The sequence below is a fragment of the Nelumbo lutea genome, chromosome 7, assembly GCF_056320005.1.
Source record: "Nelumbo lutea isolate HS-2025 chromosome 7, American lotus-T2T, whole genome shotgun sequence".
NCBI lineage: Eukaryota > Viridiplantae > Streptophyta > Magnoliopsida > Proteales > Nelumbonaceae > Nelumbo > Nelumbo lutea.
In genome coordinates, this window is record NC_142690.1 from 41,510,066 (window position 1) to 41,537,303 (window position 27,238).

Sequence of the window (27,238 nt, forward strand, 5' to 3'; positions counted from 1 at the left end):
GATGTCAAAACTGCATTCCTGAATTGAGATCTTACTAAAGATATCTATATGCAGCAGCCGCAAGGCTTCATTGCTGTAGGTCAGGAAAACATTATATGTAAACTTAATAGATCCATTTATGGACTTAAGCAAGCTTCCAGAAGTTGGAACATCCGTTTTGACTCTGTTGTCAAATCGTTTGACTTCGAGCAGAATCCGGATGAACCCTGTGTCTACAGGAAGTACAGTGGAGATAAGGTTACCTTCTTGGTTCTGTATGTAGATGACATTCTACTCATTGGAAATGATGTAGGTATGTTAACTACGGTGAAAGTATGGTTATCACAGCAATTCTCCATGAAAGATCTTGGAGAAGCCTCCTATATACTGGGTCTTCGACTCTATAGAGATAGATCAAAATGGATAATTGGATTATCCCAATTTGCCTACATTGACAAAATAGTCAAAAGATATAGGATGGAAAACTCCAAGAAAGGAAATGTTCCTTTCAGGCACGGAGTCACTCTCTCCAAGAAGATGTCTCCCAAGACTTCTGAGGAGATTGATGGCATGAAAGACGATCCCTATGCCTCTGCCGTAAGGAGGATCATGTATGCCATGCTGTGCACTCGTCCTGACATAGCTCAGGCAGTGAGTGTAGTAAGCAGATTTCAGGCCAACCCAGGGTAGGAGCATTGGACTGCTGTGAAAAACATACTTAAGTACCTTCGAAGGACAAAAGAGTTTTGTCTAGTATTCGACGGTAGCTCACTACAAATCCAAGGGTATACATATGCCGATTTCCAGTCAGACCCAGATGATAGAAAGTCTACATCTGGATATGTTTTCACGATAGGATTGTGTGCTGTTTGCTGGAAATGCAGCAAATAGGGGTCCACTGCAGACTCCCCGACTGAGGCCGAGTACATTGCCGCAAGTGAAGCTGCCAAAGAAGCCGTATGGATGAAGAAGTTCATTCATGAGTTGGGAGTAGTTCCGTCTAACACATCACCCATCCCATTGTTGTGTGACAACAATGGAGCCATTGCTCAGGCTAAGGAGCAACGAGCCCACTCGAAGTCAAAGCACATAGAGAGGAAGTACCACGTATTGCGGGAGATTGTTGGTAGAGAGGACGTCCTGATTCAGAAGGTAGCGTCAGCGGATAATGTAGCAGACCCATTGACAAAGCCACTATCACAGAAAGTGTTTGAGAAATACGTGGAAAGCATGGGACTCCGGCTAGTACCTGATTAAACCAAAGTGCAAGTGGGAGCTGTTAGACAGTTTTGTATGCCCTTAGCTTCAATTAAAATTCAAGCCACCCCAACCGACATGGTGGCACCACAGTGTCAGCCTTGTCAAAATAGGTCTCCCCAGACCGACCCATTGGCTGTGAACTTTCAAAACTAACACGAGTCTCAATAAGTGTCCAGTTTAAGTGTAATACATAGAAACAAACCAAGGGAACATGAATCAAATATGTACTTTTATTCATTTACAATAGACTCATAAAGTACATCAATTTTGATTGAAGCTAAGGGCATACAAAACTGTCTAACAGCTCCCACTTGCACTTATGTCCAATCAGGTACTAGCCGGAGTCCCATGCTTTCCATGTGTTTCTCAAACACTTTCTGTGACAGTGGCTTTGTCAATGGGTCTGCTACATTTTCCGCTGATGCTACCTTCTGAATTAGGACGTCCCCTCTACCAACAATCTCCCGCAGTACGTGGTACTTCCTCTCCATGTGCTTCGACTTCGAGTGGGCTCGTGGCTCCTAAGCTTGAGCAATGGCTCCATTGTTGTCACACAACAATGGGATGGGTGATGTGTCGGACGGAACTACTCCCAACTCATGAATGAACTTCTTCATCCATACGACTTCTTTGGCAGCCTCACTTGCGGCAATGTACTCGGCCTCGGTCATGGAGTCTGCAGTGGACCCCTGTTTGCTGCTTTTCCAGCAAACAGCACACGATCCTATCGTGAAAACTCATCCAGATGTAGACTTTCTATCATCTGGGTCTGACTGGAAATCGACATCTGTATACCCTTGGATCTGTAGTGAACTACCGTCGAATACTAGACAAAACTCTTTTGTCCTTCGAAGGTACTTAAGTATGTTTTTCACAGTAGTCCAATGCTCCTGCCCTGGGTTGGCCTGAAATCTGCTTACTACACTCACTGCCTGAGCTATGTCAGGATGACTGCACAGCATGGCATACATGATGCTCCCTACGGCAGAGGCATAGGGAACGTCTTTCATGCCATCAATATCCTCAGAAGTCTTGGGAGACATCTTCTTGGAGAGAGTGACTCCGTGCCTAAAAGGAACATTTCCTTTCTTGGAGTTTTCCATGCTGTATCTATTGACTATTTTGCCAATGTAGGCAGATTGGGATAATCCTATTATCCGTTTCGATCTATCTCTATAGAGTCGAAGACCCAGTATATAGGAGGCTTCTCCAAGATCTTTCATGGAGAATTGTTGTGATAACCATACTTTCACCGTAGTTAACATACCTACATCATTCCCAATGAGTAGAATGTCATCTACATACAGAACCAAGAAGGTAACCTTATCTCCACTGTACTTCCTGTCTGTAGACATACGGTTTATTCGGATTCTGCTCGAAGTAAAACGATTTGACGGCAGAGTCAAAACGGATGTATTAAGTCCATAAATGGATCTATTAAGTTTACATACCATGTTTTCCTGACCTGCAGCAATGAATCCTTGCGGCTGCTACATATAGATATCTTCAGTAAGATCTCCATTCAGGAATGCAGTTTTGACATCCATTTGCCAAATCTCATAATCATGGTATGCTGCTACAGCTAGTAGGACCCTAATGGATTTAAGCATGGCCACAGGCGAAAAGGTTCCCTCATAAACGATGTCTTCTTTCTGAGTGTACCCTTTCGCCACCAAACGAGCCTTGAAGGTCTCAACCTTACCATCGGGGCCCTTCTTCCTCTTGTAAATCCATTTGTAACCGATTGCTTTTACCCCGGAGGGCAGATTTACTAGAGTCCAGACTCCATTGGTCTCCATTGAGTCCATCTGTGCTCTCATGGCCTCCATCCACTTCTGGGAATCTATGTCCAACATAGCTTCCGTGTAAGTCATGGGATCCTCCTCACTAGTCAAGGTTTCCACCAGGTAACTATCCTGGTCATAACCATAACGGAGTGGTGGCCTGGATACCCGAGTGGATCTTCTAGGTTGGTCACTACCTGGAACTTGTGGGACATCTCCCACTGCTCCTGAGCTCTCCTCATCAAGAAAAACTTCCTGATGATGGGTGTCCAGGATATAGTCGGTTTCCAAGAATTGTGCATTACGACTGCAGAACACTTTCTGCTCATTTGGGTCATAGAATAGGTAACCTACAGAGCCTTTTGGGTAGCCTACAAATAGGCAACGACTGGTCTTGGATTCCAACTTGTCTGCACTCGTTCTCTTAATGTGTACTGGACAACCCCAAATCTTCAAGTGTTTGACACTTGGTTTCTTTCCGGTCCAAAGTTCATATGGAGTATTCGGAACCGATTTGGTTGGAACCCGATTCAGCACATAAATTGCAGTCTCTAATGCGTAACCCCAAAAGGATATGGGTAACTCTGATTGTATGAGAAGCGACCGGACCATATCCAATAAGGTCCTATTCCTCCTCTCCGAAACACCGTTAAGTTGTGGTGTGGCAGGAGGAGCTAATTGTGATACTATCCCATTGTCCTTTAAGTAGTCCCTGAATTCGTCAGAGAGATACTCGCCACCTCGATCTGATCGAAGGGCCTTAATTTCTCTCCCTAACTGTTTCTCGACCTCTTGTCTAAACTCTTTGAACTTTTCAAAGGATTCAGACTTGTGTCTCATTAGGTACACATAACTGTATCGTGAAAAATCATCTGTGAAGATGATGAAATACACGTGTTGATTTCCTATCCTAACACTCAGGGGACCACATACATCAGTATGTATTAGGTCAAGTGTGCCCGTTCATCTTTCAGGCTTACCGTTAAATGGCCGTTTCGTCATCTTGCCTTGTAGGCAAGGCTCACAAGTGGAAAGAACTTCTACAGTTAGAAAATCCAAAGGACCATCCTTTACCAACCTTGTGATTCGATGAACACCGATGTGGCCAAGTCGATAATTCCACAGACACGAGGGATTAACTGTATCATGAGCTCTCTTCTTAGGGATTTCATCCGACATAGTTTCGGTTATGTTAGTTTCTAGAGAAGGATGTAGAACATAGAGACCATTCTTCAGTTCGTTGATGTATCTCATCATCCAAAGACAATGGTCATGAACTTGTTGACCCTTGGACATTTGAGCGGTCATGAACTGTTTCAAGACCTTTTGTCGAGTAGAACGATTCTGCTCTTCATACATTGTCCTGAGACTGTCCAATATGTCTTTGGCAAGTTCGATCTGATTGAACTGCCTCTGTATCGGGTTGTCTAAGGAGGCAATGATGTAACACCGGGCAAAGGAGTTTTTCTCCTCCCATTCTTGATAGTCTCTCCTTCGGGCCTCAGAAGCCCTATCACCCGGACGCTCCGGGGCAGGATTCTTTGCCAATTTGTCCAGCTCTTTAGAAGCTAGGACCAGCATAAGGTTCCTGTACCAATCAGCATAGTTTGGGCCCTTCAACTTGTTATCATCAAGTAGTTTTGCAAAAGATCTATTTGCCATTTTCTGATAAAAGAGCAAACATCAGTCCACAACCTAATTTGATTCATGTTCATTTCATAGATATGGATTTTAATCTATGATCCATTTCCATTTATTCATCTCTGAGATTTCCCTCCTCTCTCAGTGACGGAGACTATGGGTTGTCTCTGGAAATGTGGGAAATCACATAGGGTGCATGGAGCCAATTGTTTCAGCTGCATAACCCCACCACCTTTTTGTGAAGGATCAAATCCACTCATCATATGAGTTTTCCCTTTGGCCTCTGTTAGACAAGGTCCAGAGCCATTTTAAGGTAAACCTTTCTGTCCAGTGAGTGCTTACCCATCATATTCGTGAACGCCAAGGTACCGTGAGAGAATTCCCATTTTCTGGTGAAGCCCCTCCCACATCGGTCTATGATGCCCCTATCATCTTATGAAACACTCAGACAAGCCCAACAGCTAATGGATAGCCCATTTTCTGGTCCGTTTCCTCATTACTGAAGGACCCATCCTTATGCTAATGATGGAAGTCCTTTAGAGAGTTCATCATATGAATCTCCCTATCACATGCACTCATATTAGCTGGAGGGAACAAAATTATGCCCTAGTTTGATTTAGGTCAAACCAAAGTGGCTCCCACTGACTTTCATAAAGCCAGATTTCGGTGGGCCTTAAATCGGCTACGGTTCCGCACGCAACCTCTTGATGAGGTGTGGGGCCCACCACTGAGGGAAGTCATCCAATGACCAAAATGGACACCATGGCAATGATGTGCATTCAACCATGGTGTGCGCAAGAGCCACTGTCGAATGAGCATGGGCCAAGTACTTATGGCCCATGTACGCAACACATCACACATCCATACATCACATGCAGGGATAAATTGATCCATTCAATTAATTATCTGTAAGGCCCATTGGAAGCCCGTTAAAATTCCATAATATTAACCATTAATATTATGTAGGTATATGGGCTGAATTTGGGTTACCCAGTTCGGCCCATATAGCTTTATCCTTTGAAATGGGCTTTTGCAGTTTTAACTATTTAAAACTGGGCCTTTACAGGCTGGGCTGAATTAACCATTTAATTAAATATCAATCCTTAGGCCCATTAGTGGGAAATTAGGGCTGACATTCAGCCTTGATTAAACCCTAGAATTGGTCCAAACAGTTTTGAACCAATCTTGGTTCAAATGGGTCTAGTGTTTGATTTTTAATTAAATCCTTAATTCAAGAAAATAATCTGAAATTAAATACTGATAAAAGGAAAAACAAGAATCAGTCAAATAGGGCTGTTCACACAATCCTTCCTGCAAAACAGAGGTTAGATCACAGAATGCAGTTTCACAAACTGCAAATCGCATATAGCATTTCTCTTATCTGTGAAATCTCCTTCTCTACGCCGCCATGTTCGATCCAAAATAAAATAAATAGAAATCCTATTTCTATTAATAATTACATCAGATCGAATACATACATTGAGTCTAGAAAATAAAAAAAATATTTATAGACCCAAAATAAATCAAGAACTGCAAAATCGCAGATTCCCTGCGCAAACCAAGAATTCGATCTCCTCTTGTATGAACAGCCCATAAATCAAGAAAATTATAAAGAACAATTCTAAATAATAATCAGATTTATTTAAAATTAATTTCAGATTATTTGCCCATCTGTTTTGGGAACAAATTTCCCAAAACCAAATCTGCGCAAATTGGGTAGAATGCCTTCTCCCTAATTGCGTAGGTTCAGATCTGAAACAGAATGGTTCAAGATTTGAACCTGTGGCTCTGATACCACTGAAGGGTTGAGAGATCCATCCCATGGACGCCCAAAGATTGCGGAATAAGGGGTGAATTTCAAAAATTTTTCTCTCCCTTCAACTGGGAATCACATTCCCTATTTAGAAAATCATATTTTCAAGGATAAATCTTGAACCTTAAACTGAACCAGATCTGAACCAAAAGTAATGGGAGAGAATGATACCTGATACGGAGAAGCAATATCTCCCAACGAAGGTGTTCACGCTCAAGGAAGGATCCAAAGACTGCTCCCGCTGAAGATGGCGCAGTGCAGGATGGAGCAGAATCAGCAGTGTTCTTCCCCAAGAACTCTGTCCTTCGCAAGAAACAACAGGATGGAACGTGAGCACAGCTCCCTTTTCAATCCTTTCTCAAAGAATTGATGTCAAAATCCAATCTTGACTTCTCCCACAGCTGGAGATCGAACTGGCAAACAGGGCGGAAAAAGCAGGGAGGCGGCAAGAGAGTATTCGCAGGGTGCAGAATTCTCTCTTCTTGATTTCAGCACTAAACAGGATCTGAAGTGTTTCTTGGTCTCTCTCTCAAGGCTGCCGCCCCCTCCTTCCTTTTGTTAACTTGAAAAGATCAGCTCCTAATCCCATTAGGAGGTGCTTAACCAAATCATATTTGGATCAGCCTTCTCTTCTAATGATAAGGATAAACCCTTATCTTATCTGCAGATTAGATTAGCTTTATCCTAATCTTATTAGGAGGTTTCTAGATTTGAATCACATTCAGATCTGGACTCTCTGAGTGGATAGGATTAAGACCCTATCCTAACTGCTAATCCATCTCAGAATTCGCCCCTTTAATTAACTAAATTAATAGCCCAGTTAGAAATGGGCTTTAGGCCCATTAAGCTTATGTGCTCACTTAACCTTCCTAACTGCTGCCCAGTTGGGGTTCCTTGTATGGCGTGGGACCCTAGCATTGATCTACACCTCAGCCACATGGGTTCGGCCCAGCCTTTGTTACAAGGCCTGGTCGAATACACTGTTAAAGACAGTGCACCCCCTGAAACCCATTGAATGGGCTCTATGGGCCCAACACTTACCCTAAGTTGCCCCTGGGCCAAGCCACCTTGTAACACCCAGGGACTATGGGCAGATGCAAGATTAGCCCATCAGGTATTATCCTCAATGATCTTACACTTAACCTCTCAGCCCATAATGATCATACACTGCCCGACAAGAGAGGACCTCTCCCTCGGTTACAAGGAACAGTGTTGCACTCTCCACTTATATGGATCCCGGGAATTAAAACCCTTTTGCAAACATTTTAGAAACCATAATATATATACTTTTATATCTCATATAAAATATATTTTGCAAAACAAAATTCAACAGTTGAAATTGGCTGCCGGCAGTCTTAGTTTCCAACAGTGAGAGTGCATCCCCGATCATTACCTTTGTCCGACAAAGGGGCTGATCCTGTCACTATGATCACCCACTCAGATGAATTCTCGGATTGTCCCAACATACCCAGGTTTTGATGTAAGACAGTTTTTGTATGCCCTTAGCTTCAATCTGATTTGATGTACTTTTGTTATTTAGTGGAAATAAATAAAGTGCATGTTTGATTTATGTTGTTTGGTTTAATTCTGTGTAAAACCCTAAAACTGGACATTTATAGAGACTCGTGTTAGTTTTAAATGTTCAAAGCCGTTGGATAAGTCTGGGGAGATTTATCCTGCCAAGGCTGATACTGGTGTGCCACCAAGTGTTGGGATGGCCTGTCTCAGCCACCAGGGTAAGACCCGAGGCACATGCAGTATGGGATTACATGACTGCTATCTACATGTTGCATCGGGTTCCAACCAAATCAGTTCCGAAAACTCCATATGTACTTTGGACCGGAAGGAAGCCAAGTGTAAGCCACTTGAAGATTTGAGGTTGTCCTACACACGTTAAAAGAACAAGTGCGGACAACTTGGAATCTAAAACCAGCCATTGCCTATTTATAGGCTACTCAAAGGATTCGGTGGGTTATCTATTCTATGACCCGAATGAGCAGAAAGTGTTCTGTAGTCGAAACGCCCAATTCTTAGAATCCGATTACATCCTGGACACCCATCGTCAGGAAATAGTTCTTGATGAGGAGAGCTCAGGAGCAGTGGGAGATGTCCCACAAATTCTAGGTAATAACCAACCTAGAAGAACCACCGGGTATCCAGACCACCAGTCCGATATGGTTATGACCAGGATAGTTACCTGGTGGAAACCTTGACTAGTGAAGAGGATCCCGTGACTTACGCGGAAGCTATGTTAGACATAGACTCCCAGAAGTGGGTGGAGGCCATGAGAGCTGAAATGGACTCAATGGAGACCATTGGAGTCTGGACTCTAGTGGATCCGCCCTCTGGGGTAAAAGCAATTGGTTGCAAATGGATCTACAAGAGGAAGAAGGGCCCCGATGGCAGGATTGAGACCTTTAAAGCTCGTTTGGTGGCGAAAGGGTATACTCAGAAAGAAGGCATCGACTATGAGGAAACCTTTTCACCCGTGGCCATGCTTAAATCCATTAGGATTCTGCTAGCTGTAGCAGCGTACCATGACTACGAGATTTGGCAAATGGATGTCAAAACCGCGTTCCTGAATGGAGATCTTAGTGAAGATATCTACATGCAGCAGCCGCAAGGCTTCATTGCTGCTGGTCAAGAATGCATGGTATGTAAACTTAATAGATCCATATATGGACTTAAGAAGGCTTCTAGGAGTTGGAACATCCGTTTTGATTCTGCAGTCAAAACGTTTGACTTTGAGCAAAATCCAGATGAGCCCTGTGTTTACAGGAAGTCCAGTGGGGATAAGATCACCTTTTTGGTGTTGTACGTGGACGATATCCTACTCATTGGGAATGATGTAGGAATGTTGACTTCGGTCAAGGTAAGGCTATCACAGCAGTTCTCCATGAAAGATCTTGGAGAAGCTTCATACATACTGGGTCTTCGACTCTATAGAAATAGATCGAAGCGGATAATTGGATTATCCCAAGCTGCTTATATTGACAAAATTGTCAGCTTTTTCGCTTTTGGAGTTCTCCTCCTGCCGCCGCCATCTCCTTTGCAAGATTAGATCTTTGCAGAAAAGAAAGTCAAGAAATCTGTTCTTGACATCAGTCTTGCAGGAAAGACTGAAAAAGATTCAGTGTTTAGTACTTCCAGAGGATTCTTGTGAAGGATCCAGTGTGTAGGACGCACTCTGCTAGTTCTGTTCCATCCACAGCTGTGTCATCTTCAGCAGGAACGGATCTTGGAGCATTCTTTGGGCGTGAACACCAACTTTGGGAGATAGTGCTTCTCCGGATCAGGTATATTCCTCCCATTTGTCTTTTGGTACAGATCTGGGCGTGAACACCAACTTGGAGCATTCTTTGGGCATGACCCCCGCTAAGGATCTCACTGATTGGTACATCAAAGACAGCCCGATCCGACACCTAGTGCAGTATCATAATCGAGTCTAGGGGTCGGGTGTAACTTTCTTGTTTTGCCCATCAATCTCAAAGGTCCAGGGCAATACTGGAAATCTGGTCCAGTTCAACGATTCAATTAATCCCACACTGTATGTGCCTAGGGTCTCACCCCGGTAGCTGAGACAAGCCACCCCAACCGACTTGGTGGCACCACAGTGTCAGCCTTGTCAGGATAGGTCTCCCCAGACCGACCCACTAGCTGTGAACATTCAAAACTAACACGAGTCTCAATAAGTGTCCAGTTTAAAGGTAATACACAGAAACACACCAAGGGAACATGAATCAAATATGTACTTTTATTCATTTACAATAAACTCATAAAGTATATCAATTTTGATTAAAGCTAAGGGCATACAAAACTGTCTAACAGGTTAAGGCCATCTTGGACATGAAACCACCCCGAAAGCTGAAGCATGTTCAAAGGTTGAATGGCCGCATAGCCACCCTAAGCCATTTCTTGTCTAAATCGGTGGACCGTTGTCTGCCATTCTTTAAGGCAATAAAGGGCAAAGGGTTTTAATGGACCCAAGATTGCAAACTCGTGTTCGACGAGCTCAAAGAATACCTTACTAGTGTGCCGACCTTAACTCGGCTTGACGAGGGCAATGTTTTAGAACTCTACCTCTCGGCGAGCGACAAGGTGGTCAGTTCGGTACTAATTAAGGAAGTAGATCAGGTCCAACAACCCATCTATTATGTTAGTAAAGTATTGCAGGGAGCAGAAATGAGATACCTGGAGATGGAAAAGCTAAAATACGCATTGATAATTGTAGCTCGGAAGCTCCGCCCATACTTCCAAGCTCATACTGTTATCGTACTTACCGACAAACCTCTGAGGCAAGTATTGCTTAAGCCTGAGGTCTCTGGTCGATTGACGAAGTTGGCCATTGAGCTCAGTGAGTACGACCTCCAGTACAAGCCGTGAACTGCCCTTAAGGACCAAGCCTTAGCAGATTTCATAGCCGAATGCACATTCGGCTCCGAAGTTCCTAGTCTAGTTGAGCGCGAGGCTCCCACCTCAGGTGAGCCCGAAGCTTCCGGATCGGTCGAGTCCGAACCCCGTGAAGTAGTAGCTAGTGTGGCACCTCTCCTAGCTTGGCCAACTGCGAGCTGGGATGAGGAGCCCAGGATCCTTCACGTAGATGGCTCCTTGAACCAGCAGGGCAACGATGCCGGAGTAGTTCTGCACGGTCTAAGCGGCATGAAACTGGAATACACGGTACGCTTCGAGTTTGAGACATCCAACAATGAAGTAGAATATGAGGCGCTAATAGTCGGATTAGCCTTAGCCAGAAAAGTAAAAGCCAAGCACATCGTTATCTGCAGCAACTCCCAGCTCGTAGTTAACCAGGTCATGGGCGAATATGAAGCTTGCGAGCCGAACTTGGTCGCCAACTTAGCCAAAGTTAGAGAGGCCTTGCTCAACTTCCAGTCACACTTCATCAGACGGATCCCTAGGTCAAAGAACGCCGAGGCCGATGCCCTGTCCAGGTTAGCCAACACCAGTGACATCACCATTAGAACCGTGTACATAGAGGACCTGTCTCGACCTAGCATTCTGGGGGGGGCAGAGGAGGTCGCTCCCGTCGTTCGAGTAGAGCCAAGCTGGATTGACCCACTCATGAGCTTCTTGTTACACGGGACCCACCCTACAGATCACAATGCAGCCAGAAGGGTGCAACACTAGGCAGCTAAATATGTTATGATAGACGAGCGGCTATACAGAAGCACCCAGAAAGTGCTTCAACAAGGATATTATTGGCCAACAATGAAGGCAGACGCCATTGAACTCGTTAGAAAATGTGACAAATGTCACAGACATGCCAATATTTACCACCAACCCGCTACCGACCACAAGTATCTCACCAACCTGTGGCCCTTTGTGCAGTGGGGCATCGATCTACTCGGGCCATTCCTGCCAGCAATGGGTGGAAGAAAGTTCTTAGTAGTGGCAATGAACTATTTTACCAAGTGGGTAGAAGCCGAGCCCCTCATGACCATCACAATCCAAAATGTCCAAAACTTCTTTTGGAAGAACATCGTATGCCGCTTCGGACTACCTCGAGTGTTGATTTCCGACAATGGCAAACAATTCGAGGACATCAAATTTCAAGATTGGTGTCGAGACATGGAGATCCAACAGAACTTTACTTCAGTCACGCACCCTCAAGCAAACGGTCAGGCAGAAGTCACGAACAGAGCCATCCTTCGGACTACCTAGTGTCCTATGGGCCTACCGAACCACGGAGAAGACCGCCATGGGAGAAACACCCTTCAATCTCACCTACGACACCGAAGCAGTGATTCCCACAGAGATCGAAGTACCTATGTTGTGCCTAGAAGCATAGAACGATCAAACAAACAAAGATGAGCTACGTACCAACCTTGACCTACTGAATGAAGTAAGGGACCTCGCGTACATTAGAACCGCAGCCTACCAGAAGAGAGTAGCTTGGTACTATAACGCGAGGGTCAAGAGGTGAAACCTTCATGTTGGTGACCTAGCCCTTCGTAAAGTTATGGTGCTTGAGCCCGGTGCTGGCAAGCTTGGGTCCAACTAGGAAGGTCCTTATCGAGTGAAGCGAGTGCTCGGGGAAGGAACATATGAGCTCGAGACCCTCAAAGGGAAACAAGTGCCTCGAGCATGGAATATTGTCAACCTGAGACAATATTATCTATAAAAATCAAGCGGACTACGGGTCCCTCCCAAAGCCTAAGGGCCATAATACTGAGCTAACATGACATCGACACAAGAAGGCCCCAGCTGCCACTTCGGCCTAGGAGAAATCCAGGAGTGGACTACGGGTCCCTCCCAAAGCCTAAGGGCTAGAATACCAAGCTAATATGACCTCGGCACAACAGGACCCAGTTGCCTCTATGGCATGGGCAAACTCCGCGAGTGGGCCACGAGTCACTCCCTCAGCCCAAGGGCCAAAACACCGAGCTAACAAAGACTTCGGTGTAAAGAAAGACACTTCAATGGTGAAGGCAAGGTATGAAATATCAAAAGCATAAGCTGCTCGGGTTTAAACCCGGTGAAACATAGCTCGTCCTGATACGTTGGTAGAATTGAATAGCCAACCAAGGCTTAGCTCGGACATACATTGTAATCAATCCGTGGTATACCACAGGGGCCTTAAGCGTGGCAAATCGGGATAATGCCTACCGAAGAGCCCTACTTCAAGTATGTAACTTTAACAGCTCAAATGATGAAATTGCTTTAGTAAAAACAAAGGGAGTTCATTGTACTCAGAAGAAGGAAGAAACTTTCATTGACAAAAAAAAAACAACAAAGAAAATAACAAGTGCAGTAACCGAGCTAAATAGCTCAGGGAAAGGTTTGATCATCATAGGGCACAACTACCCAACCAAAAACTTGTGAAAGACCGGGTTTATGGCACCTGAAAGCCACAGACGCCCAGAGAAACACCACCTCAAGAAACTGCCTCCTCATCCTCCGGAGAATCAGGCTCCTCTGCATCTGCTTGGTCCTCTATCTCAGGAGACAGACCCTTCATAGTAATGCCGTCGAGGTTGAGCCCGGAGAACTTCTTTCGAACCAGCCATCGGTAGAGCTTAAACCCTGAGCGGTATGAACCTGAACCATACTCCGCCCGGAGGTCATGAAATTCCTGGGAGTCCTTAAAATCCCGGACCGCTTTCTCTCGCTCAGCCTCCACCATCTGATCAAAGTTTTGGGTCTGATTCAGAAGAGTGGACTCCAAGTCCCGCACCTGCTGCCTGAGAAGATCCCTATCCCCCACCATCCTCGATGATTCCTCCCTATAGTGTGTGCTCTCTTCAGTAAACCGAGTGATTTGAGCCTCTTGGTCATGGACAAGCAGCTCCTGAGACTCGCTCCCCTTGTGGCTGTGGTGGAGTTCGCCCCAGATCTGATCGAGCTTGACTTGGAGCTTTTGATTGGCAGCGCACTAGTCGAGGGCATCAATGCGATGGATGCGCATCTGGAGAGCCATGGCATGGATGGCAGAATTTACCTATCAGCCAAAAAGAAAGATCAGAAGACAGCAGAAAAGGGCAAAACAAGAGAGGAAGAGAGAAAAGGGTCACTTACCATCATGCAGTGAGCAGAGGCGAATGCGAAGAGATCCCCGGGCTCCATGTTTCCCCACTAAGCGATTTCATCATTGGTGATTGCCTTCTGACTCCTCCGGTGAGCTACCTGATAATCATTTACCCCTTCCCAGTTTCCCACTGGGAATTGGGGGTAAGGATTGGGCTGAAGGGGGTTAAAGGGTACCTTAGTTGGTTGAGGGAGCTCGCTTCCCCCAGGGTTAGTCCCACTAGTCCCCACAGGAGGGAGCATCGGAACCTCGGGCGAAGGAGAGGGCAGGACTGAAGGAAGATGCACAATGGCTCTATTATGTCTCATTTCCACTCCCATAGAAAATAAAAGCACAATAGGCTTAAAAAGTAAGCCATGAATAGTGAGTAAACCTCCTAATAAAACCGAGGAATGCAAGTTCGTGAGAACCTATTCGATCGAATGGGAATTTGACCTAGGCATTATCATATAATGCATTAATTGTTTCAGATGATGCCTATTTATTACTATAAAATTGGAAGCCCAACTTGAATCTTGCGGAGAAAAAAGAGTTGTAACAAACTACTTTTTTTTTCTTTTTTTTTTGTTTTGACTACTTGGAGCCTATCGGAAATGGCACCCAAATTAATCTAAGTATATATGTGAACTATTCAGGGTGCGCTGGATTGCCTAATATATTTTCTTTGAATATATTGCACCTGTAGAATCAAACCTTCACATCCTGGTTGGTTCAAAACTTGAACAAGATACTGAATTGAACTTCTATAGATCTGAATATTGGATTCGTTAAAAAGGAAATATTAATGTGATCGATTGAGTTTGGAGACTATATATTTTACTTTTAATCAATGCAAGCCAGCTAGTTGAATGCCCAGTATATTGAATGACCCATACATTAAGTTTTTCAGCATGCCCTCCTATATATATATATCCTCATTGGTTCCAAGGGGAGATTATATTCTGATCTAAATTTCAATACATGATCAGAATTTTAGGTAGCTAGGGTGAAGTCAGGATTCTTGATTTTTTTTTTCTTCGGGCCGGGGTAATTTTAGGATCGATGTGATCCAAATCCTATGACCCTCCAACATATATCAATGATTGATGCTTTCATCAAAACAACTCCCTATACATTCAATTTCATGGAACTGGAGAACGGTCTCTATGTTCTACATCCTTCTCTAGAAACTATCATAACCAAAACTAAGTCGGCTGAAATCCCTAAGAAGAGAGCCCGTGATAATGCCATGTGTCTATGGCACTACCGACTTGGCCACATCGGTGTTGACCAAATCACAAGGTTGGTAAAGGATGGTCCTTTAGATTTTCTAAATGTAGAAGATCTTCCCACTTGTGAGCCTTCCCTACAAGGCAAGATGACGAAACGGTCATTTGACGGTAAGCCTGAAAGATGTACAGGCACACTTGACCTAATACATACTGATGTATGTGGTCCCCTAAGTGTTAGGACACGAAATCAACACGTGTATTTCATCACCTTCACAGATGATTTCTCACGATATGGTTACGTGTACCTAATGAGACACAAGTCTGAATCCTTTGAAAAGTTCAAAGAGTTTAGACAAGAGGTCAAGAAACAGTTGGAGAGAGAAATTAAAGCCCTTCAATCTGATCGAGGTGGCGAGTATCTCTTGGACGAATTCAGGGACTACTTAAAGGACAATGGGATAGTATCACAATTAGCTCCTCCTGCTACACCACAACTTAACGGTGTTTCAGAGAGGAGGAATAGGACCTTATTGGATATGGTCCGATCACTTCTCATACACTCGGAGTTACCCACATCCTTTTGGGGTTACGCATTAGAGACTGCGATCTACGTGCTGAAGCGGGTTCCAACCAAATCAGTTCCGAACAGTCCATATGAATTTTGGACCGGAAAGAAACCAAGTGTCAGACACTTGAAGATTTGGTGTTGTCCAGCACACGTTAAAAGAATGAGTGCAAACAATTTGGAATCCAATACCAGTCGTTGCCTATTTGTAGGCTACCCAAAAGGCTCTGTAGGTTACCTTTTCTATGACCCAAGTGAGTAGAAAGTGTTCTGCAGTCGAAATGCCCAGTTCTTGGAGACCGATTATATCCTGGACACCCATCGTCAGGAAGTTGTTCTTGATGAGGAGAGCTCAGGAGCAGTGGGAGATGTCCCACAAGTTCCAGGTAGTGACCATCCTAGAAGATCCACTCGGGTATCCAGGCCACCAGTCCGTTATGGTTATTACCAGAGTAGTTACTTGGTGGAAACCTTGACTAGTGAGGAGGATCCCATGACTTACGCAGAAGCTATGTTGGAAATAGATTCCCAGAAGTGGGTGGAGGCCATGAGAGCAGAGATGGACTCAATGGATACCAATGGAGTCTGGACTCTAGTAGATCTGCCCTTCGGGGTAAAAGCAATCGGTTGCAAATGGATTTACAAGAGGAAGAAGGGCCCCGATGGTAGAGTTGAGACCTTCAAAGCTTGTCTGGTGGAGAAAGGGTAGACTCAGAAAGAGGGCATCGACTATGGGGAAACCTTTTCGCCTGTGGCCATGCTTAAATCCATTATGATCCTGGTAGCTATAGCAGCGTACCATGATTATGAGATTTGGGAAATGGATGTCAAAACTGCATTCCTGAATTGAGATCTTACTGAAGATATCTATATGCAGCAGCCGCAAGGCTTCATAGTTTCGGGTCAGGAAAACATGGTATGTAAACTTAATAGATCCATTTATGGACTTAAGCAAGCTTCTAGAAGTTGGAACATCCATTTTGACTCTGCTGTCAAATCGTTTGACTTCAAACAGAATCCGGATGAACTCTGTGTTTACAGGAAGTACAGTGGAGATAAGGCTACCTTCTTGGTTCTGTATGAAGATGACATTCTACTCATTGGGAATGATGTAGGAATTTTGACTACCGTGAAAGTATGGCTTTCACAGCAATTCTCCATGAAAGATCTTGGAGAGACCTCCTATATACTGGGCATTCGACTCTATAGAGATAGATCGAAGTGGATAATAGGATTATCCCAATCTGCCTACATTGACAAAATAGTCAAAAGATACAGCATGGAAAACTCCAAGAAAGTAAATGTTCCTTTCAAGCACGGAGTCACTCTCTCCAAGAAGATGTCTCCCAAGACTTCTGAGGAGATTGATGGCATGAAAGACGTTCCCTATGCCTCTGCCGTAGGGAGCATCAGGTATGCCTTGCTGTGCACTCGCCTCGACATTGCTCAGGCAGTGAGTGTAGTAAGCAGATTTCAAGCCAACCCAGGGCAGGAGCACTGGACTGCTGTGAAAAACATACTTAAGTACCTTCGAAGGAGAAAGGAGTTTTGTCTAGTATTCGATGGTAGCTCACTACAGATCCAAGGGTATACAAATGCCGATTTCCAGTCAGATCTAGATGATAGAAAGTCTACATCTGGATATATTTTCACGATAGGATCGTGTGTTGTTTCCTGAATGTCAGCAAACAGCGGTCCTAAGTAGCAAATTAATAGTCCACAACCCAAGTCGAGCGCATTGCCGTAAGTGAGGCTGCCTTTTGAATGAAGGTGTTCATTCCTGATTTGGAATTCAGCACATCACCCATTCCACTGTTGTATGACAACACTGGACCTACGGGAGGATGATAGTAAGAGGTAGCATCAGCCGAGAATGTGGTAGACCCATTGACTAAGCCACTATCACAGAAAGTGTTTGAGCAACACTTGGAAAGCATGGGACTCCGGCTAGAACCTGATTGGACCTAAGTGCAACTGGGAGCTGTTAGACAGTTTTTGTATGCCCTTAGCTTCAATCAAAATGATGTACTTTATGAGTTTATTGTAAATGAATAAAAGTGCATATGTGATTCATGTTCCCTTGGTATGTTTCTGTGTAATACCCTTAAACTGGACACTTGATGAGACTCGTGTTAGTTTAGAATGTTCACAACCAGTGGGTCGGTCTGGGGAGACCTATCCTGACAAGGCTGACACTGTAGAGCCACCAAGTCGGTTGGGGTGGCTTGTCTCAGATTCCAGGGTGAGACCCTAGGCACATACAGTGTGGGATTAATTGAATCTTTGAACTGGAAAGTTACACTTGACCCCTAGACTCGATTATGATACTGCACTAGGTGTCGGATTGGGCTGTCTTTGATGTACCAAAAATAGAGATCCTTAACGGGGGTCAAAACCTGGGTATGTTGGGACAGTCTGAAAATTCATCTGAGTGGGTGATCATAGTGATAGGATCAGCCCCTTTGTCAAACAAAGGTAATGATCGGGGATGCACTCTCATTGATGGAAACCAAGATTGTCAGCAGCCGATTTCAATCGTTTTAATTTGTTTTTGCAAAATATATTTTATATGAGATATAAAAGTATATATATTATGGTTTCAAAATGATTTGCAAATAGGTTTTAATTCCCGGGATCCATAATTGAGAGAGTGCAAGTTCCTTGCAGCCGAGGGAGACGTCCTCTCTTGTCGGGCAGTGTATGATCATTATGGGCTGAGAGGTTAAGTGTAAGGCCATTGAGGATAATACTTGATGGGCTAATCTTGCGTCTGCCCATAGTCCCTAGGTGTTACAAGGTGGCTTGGCCCAGGGACCACTTAGAGTAAGTGTTGGGCCCATGGAGCCCATCTGATGGGTTTCAGGGGGTGCACTGTCCATAACAGTGTATTCGGCCAGGCCTTGTAACAAAGGCTGGGCTGAACCCATGTGGCTGATGTGTAGATCAATGTTTGGGTCCCACGCCATACAAGGAAGCCCAATTAGGCTGCAGTTTGGAAGGCTTAATGAATACATAACCCTAAATGGGCCTTAAGCCCATTTTGAACTGGGCTAATTTGATTAGTCTTTAAGGGGCGAATTCTAAGATAAGATCAGCTGATAGGATTGGGCCCACACCCTATCCACTCAGAGAGTCCAAGATCTAAATGAGATTTAGATTTGGAAACTTCCTAATTAGATTAGGAGCTGGCTGATCTTATCTGCAGATAAGATAAGGATTATCCTTTATCTTAAAGGGACTTCTAATCCAGATATGATTTGGGTTAGCAGCTCCTAATGGGATTAGGAGCTGATCCCTTTAAGTCTATAAAAGGAAGAGGGGGCGGCAGCTTTTAGACATCCAACACAACAAACTCAAATCTTGTCTTAAGAGTTGAGATCACAGAGGAGAGAATTCTGCACCCTGCAAATTCTTTCTAGCCGCCTCCTTCCTACAGCCGCCGCCTATAGCAATTCGATCTCCATTGCTTAGGAGAAATCAAGATTGGATCTTGATTCCAATCTTTTGGAGAAAAGATTGGTAGGAGTTGTATTCACAAGCCATCCAGGTGATTCTTGGGAAGAACCAAGTTTTTAGGAAGGACATTGTTGATTCTGCTCCACCTTGCACTGCGCCATCTTCAGTGGGAGCAGATTTTGGTTTCTACCTTGGGCGTGAACACCTCCATTGAGAGATACTATTTCTTTGTATCAGGTATTATCTCTCTCTCCTCCTTTTGGTTCAGATCTGGTTCAGTTTATGGTTCAAGAGTGAACATTGAAAATATGATTTTCTAAATAGGTAATTCGATTCCCAGTTGAAGGGAAAGAAAAATTTTTGAAATTCGCCCCCCCTTTATTCTGCAATCTTGGGCGTCCATATGATGAATTTCCTATCCCTTCACCAACCATGTTCCGAACAACATTGGGATGAAGCTGGTCAATAGTGACATTAAAATGATTCAGCACCTCCACTATCAAGGGGTGCATGGGGAGTCGCAAGCCAGCCTCGAGCTGTTCGAAAGATCAGTATATCATTGGTACCATGCTCCTAGGGGAAGTTGCCAGTAGGGAGGCTATAAACCAGGTCCCCAGGGAGGTGAAAGTAGCGGATCAGAGACCTGAGTCTCTCCACTGTCATTAAAGAAGGGCCAAAGGTATCAGACTCCCTCCCCCTAGAAGTAGACGCCATGTCGCCAGAGGCTTCCCGAGCCTCCGGGATATGCTCCTAGGCTCCTCCCGAGCTCGAGGGAACATCATGATCTTGGCTATCATCCCTGTGATAGGTATGGCATGGGTACCCAAATATGGCTGATGGCGATTGGGACTCACCAGAGCAAGACGGAATGGAGTAGACTGAGGAACTCGAGTAAGCTAGGTGAACTACGCGACCTCAGAATCCAAAAGATGGCGTGGAGGAAGATAGGGCCCGAGGGGGGGCCCTTATTTATAGCCCCCATCCCTTCAAACTAATGGCCCAGATCAAAGCAGATCCAACGGTCCACAGATATCATGATTGCACGCCTTCTGAAAACCAAAGGCGATTGGCGGCACATCTTCCACGATCAAGGTAGTCGCAGCCGCACGATGTTCGAAATTAAAGGCTACCTCAACACATTTTCAGAATCCGAAAAGTCAAGGAAGTCAGAAGATCTCTTGATTCCTACGAATGCATTTAATGAGAGCAGTCAATCAAGTTTGAATTTTGGTCAAATCAGTCCATCGTGCATCATAAACTCCCCGCACTAAGGCAATATTCTTAGCCCGAGGAGTGGGGAGCAATTGATGAAGGATGATTTGACTCGACCTATGAAATGGCGACACATGGACACAGACCTGATGTAAGCAACAGCTCAGCAATGCGGCCCAGTATAGCTAAGTAATGGGCCCATAAAGCAGCTCGTCATGATGCAAGCTCCAGGTTCCTCGAGCTACCCCCAAGGGGATATTCCGAGGCAACTTCAGCTCACAGGCTAAGAAAACCAGCTCGCCCGAGCTCCCAAGCAGACAAGTTACTCCGAGGACTAATTCTACTAAGGGAACTCCTGGAGTATTCCGAGCTCGCTGCAAAGTAGCTCGCGAGTGGGTCGCACGAGCGTTCCACAGGAAGCTTCTATCTGACAGGCCGTACCAGTCAGACTGTGCCACATCCCTTACGGACAGTGCAGTCCTTGTCCTTTCGAATGTTTGCGCCCATGTCTCTCAATAGGCGGAGGCGTGCTTGTCACTTTGGGGACATGTCACTCACCCAAGTAAGGAGTACGTCGCAATGGCCACCTGCGCAGCCCTGGCAGGTAACGATTGTGGCTGGAGGCCCAGTGGCGGTTATGCCCGATCTCACAAAGAGCACCCCTATAAAAGCCCTCAGGGCAGAGGAGAAACTTCTTCTTGAGACCTCCAATCTCTCAAGTATAGAAAAAAAAAGTGCAACCTCCACTCTTAGCTTTTGTTTTTCCCTTTACTTCCTATACACAGTACAAACTTAAGCATCGGAGTATTCCCACCGGGTAAATCCCCGGGAGCCTTTCCTTTCATCTTCTCAGGTGCCGTTCGTTGCCAACAAGGAGCCAGTCAGTAGTCAACTAGGAGTGCCTGAATCGTGCTACATCATTTACCATCTCACCATCCTCCCACTTTCTTTTTTTGGACATTACCTCTTTAAGGAATTTGGCATACTTCGGCATCTGTGACAAAACATCAAGAAGAGGAAGGTTAATATGAATCATTTTGAAAACTTCTAAAAATTTTTCAAATTGCTTATCTAATTAAGCCTTCAAGACTCTTCTTGGGTAGGGAATAGGAAGTTTAATTTCATGTAAATTCAGTTTAGGGGTACTTCCCTCATTCTCCTTTTGTAGATCGGCCACTTTAGCTTCCTTGTTCTTTCTTTGAATTTCGCCAACTATTTTCCCACTTCTTAAAGTTATGGTGCTTACTTGCTCTCTAGGGTTCCTTTCTATGATGCTAGGTAGCCTTCCCTCTTTCCTTTCTGATAACATGCTTATAATTTGCCCCACTTGAACCTCTAAGTTCTTAATCGATGCTTCTTGCTCTTGGAACCTTGCTTCAGTGGCGCCAAAAACTTGATAGCTATAAATATATAACCCTAGCAAGTGCACTAGTTATCAAATAGTATAATAATATCATTCCCACGGGGATTTAACAAAATAAGTATTAGAACCACAATCTTCCCTAATTATCTGGACAACCGAAAATCAGAATTGAGCAAGAACTATTGAAAATAAAAATTAGCATGAGAAAGTAAAAGCGAAGGTGATCACTAATCGAATATGCAAATGATGAAATCGCTAGGACTTTAGGTCCACCTAACCAATGTACTGAATATTGATGGGTCCGATTATCCAAGACTAATTGTCAGTCCCATAAGCTGAGATTTTCCCAAATTTATTTAATATTCTCTCTCGAGATATACTAAACCAACGCCCATCAGGTAACCCTTCGATCTCTCGAGTAGAGCTCTCAAGATGGAAGTGCATTAAGTCCAAGAAAACCATTAAATTCAGGTGAATCATGTATATATATCTCTATATACCATTCAATTCACACTATGAATTATTCTATCAATTATGTGAATTCCTCTCTCAGTTCATTCACATAACCCAAATCAATTAAGAGGTGGCCAAGCTCTTAATTGCAATAAGCACAATAATTCATATACTATATGGAAATCACAATCTTGGATAAATCAAGAAGATAAAAATATATTCAGTAACATGGTTAGGCTTTCCATAGCCCTAGAAAGAAAACAAATCAGTTCATGATGGAAGAATTAAAGCAAACAAAGGGGAAGAAAGAACTCTTGAATTCGCCATGGTGCTGAGATCTCTTCTTGCCGCCACCTTCTTCTTGAAGTTTCTTGAATTTTTGAACCTTTCTTGAACCCTTCTTGTGGCATTGATGAACTTAGAGATCGTTTCCTCCAGACTGTTCTTTTTTTCTTGTGGGGGCAGCTGTGGTTGGAAACCCATAGGTGCCTTTTGCTGATTGTTAATCCATGAGAAGTTTGGGTGATTCCTTCACCCTGGGTTGTAGTTTGTACTGCCAGTATGAGAGATAAAATTAGCATTCTCATGGGAAATAAAAGGATTATTTATTTGACAATCAGAATTGGCATGTCCTATTTGACCACATAAATCGCATGAGATGCTAGATGGTGTACTAATGGCTGCAATACTAAAATTATCCAGTCTCTTATTTAGATTGGCTATTTGTGCAAATAGGGATGCAAAGGAATCTATGCGGTGTACTCCCCTTTGATTGGTTCGATCATTGCTCCACTGGTAGCTGTTTGATGCCATCTCCTCCACTAAGTCATATGCTTCCTCTGGAGTTTTTCTCATGATTGTACCACCTGCATCTGCATCAATAATGGACCGATTAGAGGGGGTAATACCATTATAAAAAGTTTGTATTTATCGCCAAATTGGTATCCCATGGTGGGGACACTTTCTAAGAATCTCCTTGAATCTTTCCCATGCTTCATACAAGGATTCCCTCTCAAATTGAGCATTCCAAAAATTTTTGGGTTAGATCATTCCAAGTGGTGATACTTCCTGCAGGGAGTGAGTTTAGTCAATCTTTAGCTCTATCATGCGATGAAAAATGAAATAATCTAAGCCTAATAGCATCATCACTAACTCCATTATGTTTAAATGTATCACATATTTCTAAGAAGTTAACAATGTGTGCAATAGGGTCATCACTTGGTAACCCACTAAATTGAATACTAGTTTGGATCATTTGAATTATTGCAGGCTTTATTTCAAAATTATTGGCATGGATGGTAGGCTTGCAATTGCTGGATGTTGCCCCATCAATGTTTGGACAAGTATAGTCCAAGAGGGTGCGATTTCCTTCTACCATCTCTCCTTCTATCTCTATGGCTGGTTCGTAAATAACAACCTCTTCACTTGCTTGTCCTTTGTTGGCCCTTTGCAACAAGCGAAGGGTCCTTTAAAGGTTAACAACATCGAACAAATAATAACAAAATTAAAAGGTCCAAATTAATCAAGGTTAACAAATTCTAATATTATTTTAGGATTAAATCCCCAGCAACAGCGCCAAAAACTTGATAGCTATAAATATATAACCCTAGCAAGTGCACTAGTTATCAAGTAGTATAAAATATCGTTCTCACAGGGATTTAACAAAATAAGTATTAGAACCACAATCTTTCCTAATTATCTAGACAACCAAAATTCAGAATTGAGCAAGGACTATTGAGAATAAAAATTAGCATAAGAAAATAAAAGCGAAGGTGATCACTAATCGATTCTGCAAAGGATGGAATCGCTAGGGCTTTTGGTCCACCTAACCAATGCAATGAATATTTATGGGTTCGATTTACCAAGGTTAGTTGTCATTCTCATAAGTTGAAGTCTTTCCAATTTTATTTAATATTCTCTCTCAAGATATACTAAACCTACGGCCATCAGGTAGCCCTTCGACCTCTTGAGTATAACTTTCAAGATGGAAGTGCATTAAGTCCAAGAAAACCATGAAATTTAGATGAATCATGTATATATATCTCAATATACCATTCAATTCACACTACGAATTATTTAGTTGATTATGTGAATTCCTCTCTCGATTCATTCACATAACTCAAATCAATTAAGAGGTGGCCAAGCTCTTAATTGCATTAAGCACAATAATTCATAGACTATATGAAAATCACAATCTTGGATAAATCATAAAGATAAAAATATATTCATTAACATAATTAGGCTTTCCTCAGCCCTAGCAAGAAACAAACCAGTTCATGATAAGAGAATTAAAGCAAACAAAGGGAAAGAAAGAACTATTGAATTCGTCCACGGTGTTGAGATCTCCTCTTCTTGTCGCCACCTTCTTCTTGAGATTTCTTGAATTCTTGATCTCCTTTCCTCTCTTTCTTGACCTTTTTTCTCCTCTCTTGACTGATAGCTCATTGCAATTCGTGATCCCCTCCAGAGATTGAATGATGCCCTTAGCTGGTCTGCCCCCTCCTTTATATAGATTGAAGGGGAGGGGGGGGTCTCCTACTTCCTCTTGAAATTTATCTTACAAGAATAGAAAGTCTTATCCTAATTCTAATCTTATCTCTTTATCTCAGGAACTCAATCCCTTTATCTCTTTAAGATTACATCAAGAATTTAGATCTGAAAGGATTCTTCTTGGATTCGTAATAGACCTCCTCTGCGAATTGGGCTTCAGCCAGGCTTTTCTACGAGTTGGGCTTCAGCTGCGGATTGGGCCTTCCTACAAAATTGCCCAGACTTCGGGCCCAGATTTCACTTTAATGCATTCCGAATTAGTGAAAGCCTAAAATACTAAAGTCGTGGTTTTTTCCCTTATCTTTCCATTGGGTCTTGAATCTGGGCCAAATCTGCACTGCGATCTCCAGGTTCGAACAGTCCATTAAATCAAAATAAATAAAGAACAATTCTAATTAAATTTTGGATTTAATAAAAATTAATTTCAGATCAATCGCCCTTAACAAGAAACAGTTTCTTGAAATAAAGAAAACAATCTGTGCAAATCTTGAAAGAACACCTTCTATCCATCTGCGCAGGGTCAGATCTGATTTTCTTTTGGTTCAAGATTCGAACCTGTGGCTCTGATACCACTGAAAGAATGGTAGGATCCATCTAATGGATGCCATAAAGGTTGCGGAATGGGTGGGCGAATTTCAAAAAATTTCCTACCTTCTCCCAACTGGGAATCATATTCCCTAAGTTTAGAATACAATATTCAAGGATCCTACTTGAACCATAATCAAACCAGATCTGTACCAAAAGATAAATGGGAGGAATATAACTGATCCGGAGAAGCAGTATCTCCCAAAGTTGGTGTTCACGCCCAAAGAATGCTCCAAGATCCGTTCCTGCTGAAGATGACACAGCTGTGGATGGAACAGAACCAGCAGGGTGCGTCCTACACACTGGATCATTCACAAGAATCCTCTGGAAACACTAAACACTGAATCCTTTTAGTCTTTACTGCAAGACTAATATCAAGAACAGATTTCTTGACTTTCTTTTTCTGCAAAGATCTAATCTTGCAAAAAAGATGGCGGCGGCAGGAGGAGAACTCTAAAGACGAAAAGGCTGAACCGCCTTTCTCTTTTCTGAAGTATGAATGAGATCCTATCTCAATTCGCAGGAGATATCCTATATCTCTTCAAGGTGGTTCAAAAACTGATATTTTTCTTTCTTGGTTAGGGTTTCTCCTCCTTTCTTCTTGATTAAGAATCCTCCTAATTAGGACTTATCCCAATCCAAATCAGTATTTGGATAGGGGATAATCTTAATCCTATCTGCAGATAAAGTTAGCTTGCAAGACTGATGTCAAGAACAGTTTTCTTGACTTTCTTTTCTGCAAAGATCTAATCTTGCAAAGGAGATGGTGGCGTCAGGAGGAGAACTCCAAAAGCGAAAAAGCTGAACTGCTTCTTCTTTCTTTTTCTGGAGTATGAGATCTGATTTCAATTTGTAGGAACCTTTCTTGCGATTTTTCTTGATTCGAAATCTGTTGAATTTCACTCTTTCTTTTGTTTTTTTTTTGGTTTTTTGGTTTCTCCTCCTTTCTTCTTGATTAAGAAACCTCCTTTTTAGGAGTTATCCCAATCCAAATCAGTATTTGGATAGGGGATAATCTTAATCCTATCTGCAGATAAAGTTAGCTTACTCCTGATCTTATCAGGAGGTTACCAGATTCAAATCTAATTTGAATTTGGTCTCCAAGATTGGATAAGGCTAAAGGCCCAATCCTTTTACTAACATTAATCTCAGATTCGCCCAAAGGATGGGTGATCATATCAGCCCACCTCGAAATGGGGTTCTGGCCCATTAAGTGTTCAGTGTCTAATTACTTTTCAATCTGCTGCCCAGTTGGGCTTCTTTGTATGGCATGGGACCCAAGCATTGATCTACACACCAGCCACATGTGTTCGGCCCAGCCTTTAATACAAGGCCCAGCCGAATTCCCTGAAAAACTCAATGAACCCCTTGAGTCCATCATATGGACCCTATGGGCCCAACACTTACATTAAGTGGTCCCTGGGCCAAGCCATCTTATAAAAACCTAGGGACTGTGGGCAGGTGCAAGATTAGCCCATCAGGTATTATCCTCAATGGTCTTACACTTAACCTTTCAGCCCTTAATGATCAAGCACTGCCCGACAAGAGAGGACCTCTCCCTTGGCTGCAAGGAACAGTGTCGCACTCTCCTCTCACATGGATCTCGGGAATTAAAACCATTTGCAAACAATTTGAAACCGTACATATATATATAAATATATTAATTTTGCAAAACAAAATTCCAACGATTGAAATCAACTGCCGGCAGTTTGGTTTCGATCAGAGAGAGTGCATTCCCGATCATTACCCATTGTTTGACAAAGTGGCTGATTCTATCACTATGATCACCCACTCAGATGAATTCTCAAACTGCCCCAACATAC

The 27,238-nt window shown here is 43.3% G+C and overlaps 1 pseudogene; it reads left to right on the forward strand.

Moving 5' to 3' along the window:
- The first annotated feature begins 23,223 nt into the window (after positions 1–23,223).
- LOC148846178 (small nucleolar RNA R71) lies at positions 23,224–23,323 on the forward strand (annotated as a pseudogene).
- Positions 23,324–27,238: the final 3,915 nt, after the last annotated feature.